Raw genomic sequence first — 11,079 nt, forward strand, 5'->3', positions numbered from 1 at the left:
CTCAAATATTCAGGTATTTGCCTCCTATCATTCTCCAAATTTAAAACATCCCTGGCAGATATTCTGGACATATTAGTAAGTCTTAAAACTAATATCCTACAGACTTTCCAATAAATGATCATGACAATCAAAGGCTCCTATCATTGTCCATTTCCTGTTAAAAATGCAATTCCTGGGGCACCTGGGTGGCTAGTGGTTGAGCATCTGCCTTTAGCTCAGGTCATGATCTGGGGTCCTGGGATTGAGTCCCACATCAGGTTCCCCATGGAGAGCCTGGTTCTCCCTCTGCCAATGTCTCTGACTCTCTCTCTCTGTCTCTCATGAATACATAAAAAATCTTAAAAAAATAAAATAAAATGCAATTCCTGTGGTCTTTTTTATATAGCATATGCATTCTGATTCTAATAGCTTCTTTAAATATGGAAATCACAATAAATAAATAAATAAATAAATAAATAAATAAATCACACTTTAGATTTTCTTTTCCTTTAAATAGATTCATAATCTGTACCTTTTAATACATACATATGTTATAAAAGTATTTACTTCATATAGAAATATTACATAACATCAAGATGCAATTTATCTCCTTTCATTTACTATTTGACATAGTTTAGTTGATCCCTAATTTAAAAATAGATGGCAAGTCTGGGGGTTCAAGATAGCAACAGGGGAAGACCCTGAACTCACCTCCTCCTCAGACAAAATGAATCTAAACCTACATTTAGAACCATTCCTCCTAAGAATGGAGACCTGATTAAACAGCTTCTATCTAACAAAGGATAGAAGAACCACAAAGAAAATAGCAGAAAACAAAGACATGGTAATGATGGGAATCTCATCCCCCATGCAGCAGCATTGAGTATCCCATACCCTGATTTACCTCTCCTGAGACACAACAAAAAACAAACAAAACAAAAACAGCTATTTAAAAGGCAGCTAGACTTAAGTGAAAGAAACTCATTTGCTAACCCTACTGCATCCACCAAACAGTGGAAGAATTGCTGGAACTCTCTGTAGGTTGGAGGTGCTGGCCAGCATCATTGTTTACCCTCCCCATCCACCTTAGTACTGCAGATAGAAGCAGAGTCCCAGATCCCTAGCCAGCCTGCTACATCACCAAACACTGGCAGCATTAAATCATGTCAATTCCAGCCAGGGCCCCAAGATACAACCCTCCCCACAATCTCCATGTACTGCCCCAGCCCCAGCTATTACACTAGGGCAGTCTCAGTGCAGAGTTCCCTGGGACACCCTCAGCTCACATCTGCTACAGCTCCAACCAGCTAGCCTAAGCTACCAGGCTTTTTTTTTTTTTTTTTTTTTTTATGCATGACTTGAGTCTCATTATTAGCCTCAATAATGTAGGAAAACAATTCTCAACAAGACTGGAGTATGCTGCTGCACATGAGCAGGTAAAGTCTGGAGAAATGGGTTCTCTCTATTGCCCTGGTGACAAGGAAAGAAGGCTCTTGGTTTCATGAAAAGAGCAGCTCCTGTTCCCAGGTGGTGCCTATAGCTCACAGCTGAGGTTTGCAGTGGAATCGAGTGGAGAACTTGGGAGAAACAGGCACAGTCAAAGGCTGGTCACTTGACTTTACTTCCACATCCTGGTACTTGCAGATTGGATTTGCCTTGTGCAAGTTCTCTCCATAGACACAGAGTCTATAAAAGAATACTTCTAACCAGGCCATTCTGCAAGACTAAGAGAAGCAACTGTTTTGCCTCACTCATAAACACAAACATAGAAAGTGAAAAAAAAAAAAAAAAAGAAGAAGAAAGAAAAAAAAAGAAAGAGGAATATGTTACAAATGAAAGAATAAGACATACGTTCATAAAAGAACTAAATGCAATAAGCTATCTCCTTGATAAAGAGTTCAAAGTAATGGTGATAAAAATGCTCACTGAATTTAGGAGAAAACTGAATGCATTCAGCAAGAACTTCAACAAAGAGGTAAAATATATATAGACAAAAAAAAATCAGTGTTGAAGAACACAATAACTGAAGTGGAAAATACACTAGAAGGAACCAACCATGTATTAGCAGATGCAGAAGAATGGATCAATAATCTGGAAGATAGGATAATGGAAACTACCCAAGCTGAACAAGGGAGGAAAAAAAAGAATTTAAAAACAGAAGAATAAATCATACTAATCAATCGTACTAATACATCATCAATCTACTAGGACAGCATCAACCATACTAATATTCACATTATAAGGGTCCCAGAAGGATAAGAAAGAAAGTTTCAGAAAACACATATCTAGTAAGAGTAGCTAAAAACTTCCCTAACCTAGGGAAGGAAACAGGCATCTAGGCCCAGTAACCCTAGAGAGCAGCAGACAAAATGAACCTCAGAAAGTTCACACCAAGGCACATAATAATTACAATTCAAAAATTAAAGAGTGAATTAAAAGGAACAAGTAAAAAGCAACTAGTTATGTACAAGGGGAAGAATCCCATAAGCCTATCAACTGATTTTTTTTTTTTAAGATTTTATTTATTTATTAGAGAGAGAGAGAGACAGAGGGAGAAGCAGGCTCCACACAGGGAGCCCGACGTGGGACTCGATCCGGGTTCCCCAGGATCAGGCCCTGGGCTGAAAGCGGCACTAAACCGCTGAGCCACCTGCGCTGCTCCTATCAACTGATTTTTCAGCAGAAACTTTCAGCAGGCCAGAGGGTATGCCATGATACATTCAAAGTGCTGAAAGAAAAACCTATAACCAGAAGTCCCCTACATGACAAGATTATTACTGAGAATTGATGGAGAACTAGACTTACTAAGATAAACAGAAGTTTAAAAGTTCATCACCAGTAAATGAGCCTTACAAGAAATGTGGAAGGAACTTAAGAAAAGGCCATAACAAGAGTAAGAAAATTATGAAAGGAAAGAACTTTACTGCTAAAAGCTATTATATAGTAAAAGTAGAACAATCACATAAAACAAGTACGAAAGTTAAAAGACAAAAGTAGTAAAATCAACTACATCTAAGAAAGCTGAGTGAGGGCAGCCTGGGTGGCTCGGTAGCGCCTTCCGTCCAGGGCCTGATCCTAGAGACCCGGGAGAGTCCCACCTCAGGCTCCCTACAGGGAGCCTGCTTCTCCCTCTGCCTTGTCTCTGCCTCTCTCTCTCGCTCTCTCTCTCTGTCATTCATGAATAAATAAAATATTTTTTTAAATATTTTTAAAAAAATTAAAAAAATTAAAAATTAAAAGCTGAGTGATTCTCAAATTTTAAAGATATAAAATATGACATGTAAAGTATAAAAATGGTAAAATAAAACATTGAGCGGGGAGTAAAAATGTAGTACTTTTAAAATATGTTTAAAGGGGCAGCCAGGTGGCTCAGCGGTTTGGCGCCACCTTCAGCCCAGGGCCTGATCCTGGAGACCCGGGATTGAGGCCCATGTCAGGCTCCCTGCATGGAGCCTGCTTCTCCCTCTGCCTCTGTCTCTACCTCTGTCTCTCTGTCTCTCATTAATAAATAAATAAAATCTTAAAATAAAATAAAATATGTTTAAATTTAAGCTACCATCGACTTAATACTGACTGCTTAATATAGATACTGTATTTTGGATATGAGATATGAACCTCATGGTAACCACAAATCAAAAACCTATACCAGGGATCCCTGGGTGGCGCAGCGGTTTAGCGCCTGCCTTTGGCCCAGGGCGCGAGTCCCATGTCGGGCTCCCGGTGCATGGAGCCTGCTTCTCCCTCTCCCTGTGTCTCTGCCTCTCTCTTTCTCTCTGTGTGTGTGACTATCATAAAAAATAAAAAAAAATAAAAAAAAAATAAAAAAAAAAACTATACCAGATATAGTAAAAAGACAAAAGAATCCAGCATAATACTAAAAAATCATCAATCACAGGGAGGAGAGCAAGAGGAGGACAAAGGGACAGAGAAGAACTACACTAGAAAGCCATTAAAATGGCAGTAGGTATGTACGTATCAATAATTACTTTAGATGTAAATGGTCTAAATGTTCCAATCAAAGAACAGAGAGTGACTGAATGTATAAAAACACAGGACCCATTCATACGCTGCCTGCAAGAGCCTCACCTCAGACTTCAAGACATACAGATTGAAAGTAAGGGAATGGAAAAAGACATTCCATGCAAATAGAAGTGACATCAAAGCTAAAATTGCAATACTTCTATCAGACAAAATAGACCTTAAAACAAAGACTAATATGACTTAAAGTAGGGAAATACATAATGATAAAGGGTTTAAGCCAACAAGAATATATGAAGATTCAATGTCTCCATCCACTCAACATAGAATATATGAATATATATGCACCTGAATATATAAAGCAAATATTAGCAGACATAATAGGAGAAATTGACAGCACCACAATAATAAATGGGTTATATTATTATGTAATACTTCTAATACATCAGTGGATGGATCATCCAGACAATCAATAAGGAAACAGTGGCTTTGAATGACACATTAGAACTGACAGATTTAACAGATGAAACTTACTATCCAAAACCAGAAGAATACATATTTTTTCAAGCAAATATGGAACATGCTCGAGGATAGATCATATGTTAGGGTACAGAATAAGTTTCAATAAATTTAAGAAATCATATCAAGCATGAGACAGCATGAGACTATGAAATATTTATAATAAAAGAAATGGAAGAAACACGAGCACGTAAAGGCTAAACAACATGATACTAAACAACCAATGGGTTAATGAAAAAAAAAAATCAAAGGGGTAATCAAAAAATACCTGGAGACAAATGAAAATGGAAACACAATGGTACAAAACTTTTGGGATTAGCAAAAGCAGAACTAAAATGAAAGTTTATAGGGGCACTTTGATAGCTTAGTCGATTAAGTGTCTGTTTTTGGTTCAGATTACGATCTCAGGGTTTTGTATTCGAGCCCCACATCAGGCTCCCTGCTCAGCTGGGGGTCTCCTTCCCCTCACCCTGGCCCCCCCTGTCATTTGTGCTTTCTCTATCAAACAAACAAACAAATAAATAAGTAAACAAGTGAATATTTAAAAAGTTTATAATAATATAGGCCTACTTCAAAAAAAAAAAGATAAAAAAGAAAAAAGTTCAAATAATCTAACTTTACATCAAACTAGAAAAAGAAAAACAAACAAAACTCAAATTTAGTAAAAGAATAAAATAATAAAAATCAGAGTGGAAATGAAATAGAGACTTAATAGATAGATAGAAGATAGATGATAGATAGATAGATGATAGATAGATATCAGTGAAACTAAAAGCCTGTTATTTGAAAAGATAAGCAAAATTGATAAACCTTTAACAAACTCGTCAAGAAAAAAAAGACTCAAATAAGAAATTTAAGTGGAGAACTTACAACCAATACCAAAGAAATACAAAGGACTATAAAAACTACTAACAAAAAGTTATATACCAATAAACTGAACTTAAAAGAAATGGATAGGGGCACTAGGTGGCCCAGTGGTTGAGTGTCTGCCTTTGGGTCGGGTCCTGGGATGGAGTCCTGCCTCAGGCTCCCCGCAGGGAGCCTGTTTCTTCCTCTGCCTATGTCTCTGCCTCTCTCTGTGTGTCTCTCATGAATAAATAAATAAAATCTTAAAAAAAAAAAAGAGAAAGAAATGGATAAATTCCTGGAAACATACAATCTTTCAAGACTGAATGAGGAAGAAATAGGAAATCTAAAAGACCAATTCATAGTAACTAAATAGAATCAGTAGTCAAAAAACAACCAACAAACAAAATTCCAGGAGTAGATGTCTTCAAAGGTGAATACTACCAAACACTGAAAGATTTAATAACAATTCTCAAGCTATTCCAAAAAATAAGAGTATGAAATTCTTCCAAACATTCCATGAGGCCAACATTACCCTGATATCAAATCCAGATAATGACACTATAAAAATAATAAAAATTATAGATCAATAACCCTCATGAACATACATGCAAAAATTCTCAATATTACCAAAGTAGGTAGAGGCAATTATGAGTTTCAAACTTTCAGTTACAAAACAAATCTATCACATGGATAAAAAGTATAATATAGGAAATACATTCAATATTCAATAGCTTCATATAGTCACAGATAGTTGCTCTACTTATTGCAGTGAGCACTTCACTATGCATAAAATTGTTGAATCACTATGTTATACACCTGAAACTAGAGTAAGATTGCATTTCAACTATATTTCAAAATATATATGTATATACATGGCAAAATTATATTTGGAAACAAATCACCAGTATGATTTCTACAATATCTTTAGGAGAAATTATTTAGAAGGATAGTGAAAAAGAAGGAAATTGAAAAGAGCTGGAAGAAAAAAAAATCAGAAACATTTATTAGACATAAAAAACTAGTTTTGAAAATGTTCAGGAGTTTTATATACAAAAATAATTAAATTTAAAAAAATATTTATTTGAGAGAGAGAGAGAGATAGAATAAAAGCAGGGAAGGAGAGGGATAAGAAGACTCCCAGCTGAGCAGGGAGCCAGACACAGGGTTTGATCCCTGGACTGTGGAATCCTGTCCTGAGTCGGAGGCAGATGCTTAACCGACTGAGCCACCCAGATGCCTCAACAATTAATCATTTTATTCTACATTTTGCCTACTGTAATTCATTACTAGAGAGAAAATGGTGTCATAAACTAATTGTGAAATTGCTGAGAATTTGCAAAACAAGGGGAGAATTTAAGGCTTGTCCATTAGAATTTCTCAAGGAAGAAAAATAAAGCTACAATATAGAATGTTTATTACAAAGAAATCATGCATATATACAATATACCTAATATTTCTGTAATTCTGAAATACTTTGCTTCAGACTCTATCTAGATTGCCATACATAAACAACTTTAGTTTTGATTTTTAAAGTTTTTTATTATTTTGTAATTTGATTGAAATCAATAGTGTCAGAGAAATGATGAGGGGAAAATAAGCAAATCAACACTGTAGAGCTGATAAGGAGGTAATTCGACCCATCATTTCTAACTAGAATACCAATAAAGAAGGGATTATCACTAATTACATCTTTATCTCCTACAACTCCATGCTCAAGTGCTTCTTTTCAATGTAGTGTATTCTTCATTATCTTGAGTTTATGTTATTTTTGACCATATATCTTATCTTTTAAAGTAAATAAAAACAAAGAAAAGTGGCATCCAATCTGCAGGCAATTAGTAAGTGAACAAATAACTATACATTAACACAAAGACTGAGTGTTGTTAGGAATTTAAATTTCGAACAAATTACACTTCCAATTTCCAAAAAATTGTATCTCTAATATCGGCTGATTTATTCCATTGCTTTGCACATTTATAAAATGGGGAGAATAAAAGACAATTCCTTTTCACATCCAACATGTAAAAACTAAGTTTATTTATACTGAAGAGTTAAAATGTCTTATAAAAACAAAGATGTAGACTAGGCATTTCTCAATGAAATTATTTTATTATTTTTTATTTTTTTAAATGAAATTATTTTAAATATAAACTTCATAAAATGTATTTGACTACCATTTATTTGTCCTTCATTGTCATTGGAAAAGAAATAAATATAACTCCATTTAACAACTCATTGGTCTCAAAGCACTTTTAATAAATTTAAGTAAATCTAACATTCTTTCATCTCTTTCAAAACAATGAACTATTAATCACAAAATAAAATAAACATTCTGTGCTTTTGCTTAAAATATTTTTTAGGATGTCCATGACCAAAACATAATTAATCTCATCAATTCACAATCAATCAAGGAGTCAATCCATTTCAAATAACACTAGTTGAGTATTAAATTAGGTCAATCCTTTGAGTTTTTCAAAGTACACTGCATTCTAGCATAAAAACAGTATTCAGAAAGTGGAAAGGGAAATAGGACTGGCCTCCCCACAGAATATTTTTTAATGATTCATAGAGACTGTTTTTTTTTTTTTTTTTTTTGATATTTCATACACTGTAGACCTGGAGAAATAAGCAGTGTTCCAAATGGGAGAAAATGATAGGAGGAACTGAAACTTGGCTCTGTCTATCGGTGTCATGTATTTAAGATAATGAGAATTAAAAATACAGATAAAAACAGAGGTAGATACTAAAATGGCCATTAAGTTTTCCTATATTTTCACACGGTTTTTACTGTTATATTTACTTTTGTTTTAAAATTTTTCAAATAATCCCAGCAATATTCAATTTCCTGAAAAATTTGCTACTGCAAACAGATGCTTAGAATTATTTTTAAAATAGTTATTTAAAAAGCATACTGAGATTTCAAGAAAGTATGGGAAATCCTCAGATATTAAAAATGAACTGTTTATATGAATTGCAAATAAGTGCTGAAGCTAGGGATTACTGTAAGACAACTACTAGTCATAATGGTATAATGGAGACAGTTTCCATGGTTGTGCTGAAAACAAGAGGACTTAAGTCCGATTTATCAAAAACAGGGTTCACACAAACAAAACCCTCAATGAAGGATTGTCTATCAGAAAAAAAACAATAAAATCCTAAAAAGAGAGAAAAATGACACTTGCCACTAGATTATGGGTGTGTGAGAAGATTTTCTCTGAGAATTTTTAATCAATGGTTGATGCTCATGGAGGTCTGGGTTAAGTTCACACTGCATGTCCATTTGAAGGACCTCAATAGTGTACTTTTATATAAGTGTATCATATGGTCCACAATCCTATTCAGAGAATAAACAGAAGTTCTCCCTGGAAGAATAAATCCCCAAACAGATTTGTTACAATTTTCCCAGATGAAATTCATATAAGCATGCTTGCAAACAAATCATACCATTCAACACCATTCATTCAACATCAATTCAACAAATATCTAAGAACCTATTAATCATTAAATACTGTTCTACATTCTAGGCATACTATAGTAAATGATAAAGGAAAAATAATTACTGCACTCATGGACTGATTCTAGTTAATTAGAAATACAGGAAATTCAATATGTAGATGTATGGTATAGTGTCTTTATAGGTAATAACTTACACCGGAAATGAGTAGGCTAAATAGAATGTATAGAGCTGGGTGGACATTATGACTAATAAGCAACAGAAATCAACCGACCGTTCATTCTCCAATGACTTTTGCTATTAAGGATATCAAATAGGGGCACCTGGATGGCTCAGTCAGTTAAAGGCTGGACTTTGGCTCAGGTCATAATCTCCAGGTCCTCGTGCTGAGCCCTTCGTCTGACTCCCTGCTCCACTGAAAGTCTGCTTTTCTTTCTCCCTCTGCCCTTTCCAGCAGCCATGTGTGTTCTCTCTCTTTCTCAAAAAAAAAAAAAAAAAAATATATATATATATATATGTTTAAAAATATAAAAATTAGAAAATTAAAAAGCATATTAAATAAAAGAATTAGCCGGCAAATTAGACAAATGAAACAAAAAAAATACAATTGAGATATGAAGAAATTAACTAGATTTTATCACATATTGCAAACATGACAGAGCAGATAAGGGGTATAGAATAAGGAAACAAAAAATATTCTTTAAAGTATGTTTTTAAAATAATCCAGTAGAAGATGAAGAGATGACACATAGTACAGAGGCAATATTTTATATATGTAACATCTGAGAATTTCCTAGGACTGAAGAAACCCATGAATCAGAAAGCATGGTATCTCCCCCCTTTAATATCAATAAAAATAGTTTAGTAAATAAGATAATATTAAAACAAAAGAATAATATGTGAAGCATAAGATGGATTACCTCAAAGAATTATTCTGAGATTGACAGATTTCTCAGTAAAGAGAAGAAAAAATCTTCAAGAAAATAAAAAAAAAATCTTAAAAAAAATAAATATAAAGGGATGCTTGGGTTGTTCAGCGGTTGAGCATCTACTTTTGGCTCAGACTGTGATCTTGGAATCCCGGGATCAAGTCCCACATCAGGTTCTCTCCATGGAGCCTGCTTCTCCCTCTGCCTATGTCTCTACCTCTCTCTCTCTCTCTCTGTGTCTCTCATGAATAAATACATACAATCTTTAAAATAAGTAAATAAATAAAATAGTTAATTAATACATCTTTAAGAAAATATCTTCACGATACAGAAACAGAATTCTCATCGAATACAACTCTAAGACAAATGCACTCTTGCCTAGATCTCTGCAGAATCTGTTGTTGTGTGTGGTTTTTTTTTTTTTTTTTTTTGTGTGTGGTTTTTTTTAAGATTTTTATTTATTTATTTATTTATGAGAGACAGAGAGAGAGAGAAACACAGGCAGAAGGAGAAGCAGGCTCCATGCAGGGAGACCGATGTGGGAGTTGATCCCGGACTCCAGGATCATGCCCTGGGCGGAAGGCAGGTGCTAAACTGCTGAGCCACCCAGGGTTCCCCTAGAATCCGTTTTTGATAGAAAATAGTTGTTATTTCAGAAAGGCAGAATTTTGGCTTCTCTGAGATTATCACAGAAGTCCTTTCCCTCATTTCAGGGAAAGTTTCACAACACATGTTCTGCAGAAGTAGCAAAGTAGCAAAGGCAGAAGTAGCAAAGGCAGGATATCTAAAAGTCACTTCCAGACATTTATTAATCAGTGAATGTGTGCATAGAACATAAATGTCACATTTACAGAATGACAGATTCAGCTCCAGATGATTATATGTGTCATTATACATGTTATATGGGTCTATTATACATACTATATAGGCCATTGTATATGATGTTTTTACTACTGTGCAGTTGCACATTATATCTGCACTTGATCAGATCAGGCTTCTCCTTTCTTTTTTTCAGATCTTATTAAATCATACAATACCTACTAAACTACAATAACCAATTTAATGAACATTTTGAATTGGGTCAAAACAAACATTTTCAGAAGAAAAAGAAAAGCAAATCAGCATGGTAACAACTTCATTTAAAAATCAGTAAATAAGTTTCAGAAAGAAAGGTAAGAGTCCTAAAAATGAATGTTTAAAATTCAGCATGGAAAGATTAACAAAATAATTGGTTAACCTCTGGATAAATCAAGATATCAACTGATGGCATAAAACTCACAATAATATCTAAATTATAGGCATAAGCAAAAGGACTAGATTAAGTTATTTAGCAACACCGGCACATAAATAGGTCACAGGGACATGGGAGTG

This window comes from Canis lupus, chromosome 30 (assembly GCF_048164855.1).
Source record: "Canis lupus baileyi chromosome 30, mCanLup2.hap1, whole genome shotgun sequence".
Classification (NCBI taxonomy): domain Eukaryota; kingdom Metazoa; phylum Chordata; class Mammalia; order Carnivora; family Canidae; genus Canis; species Canis lupus.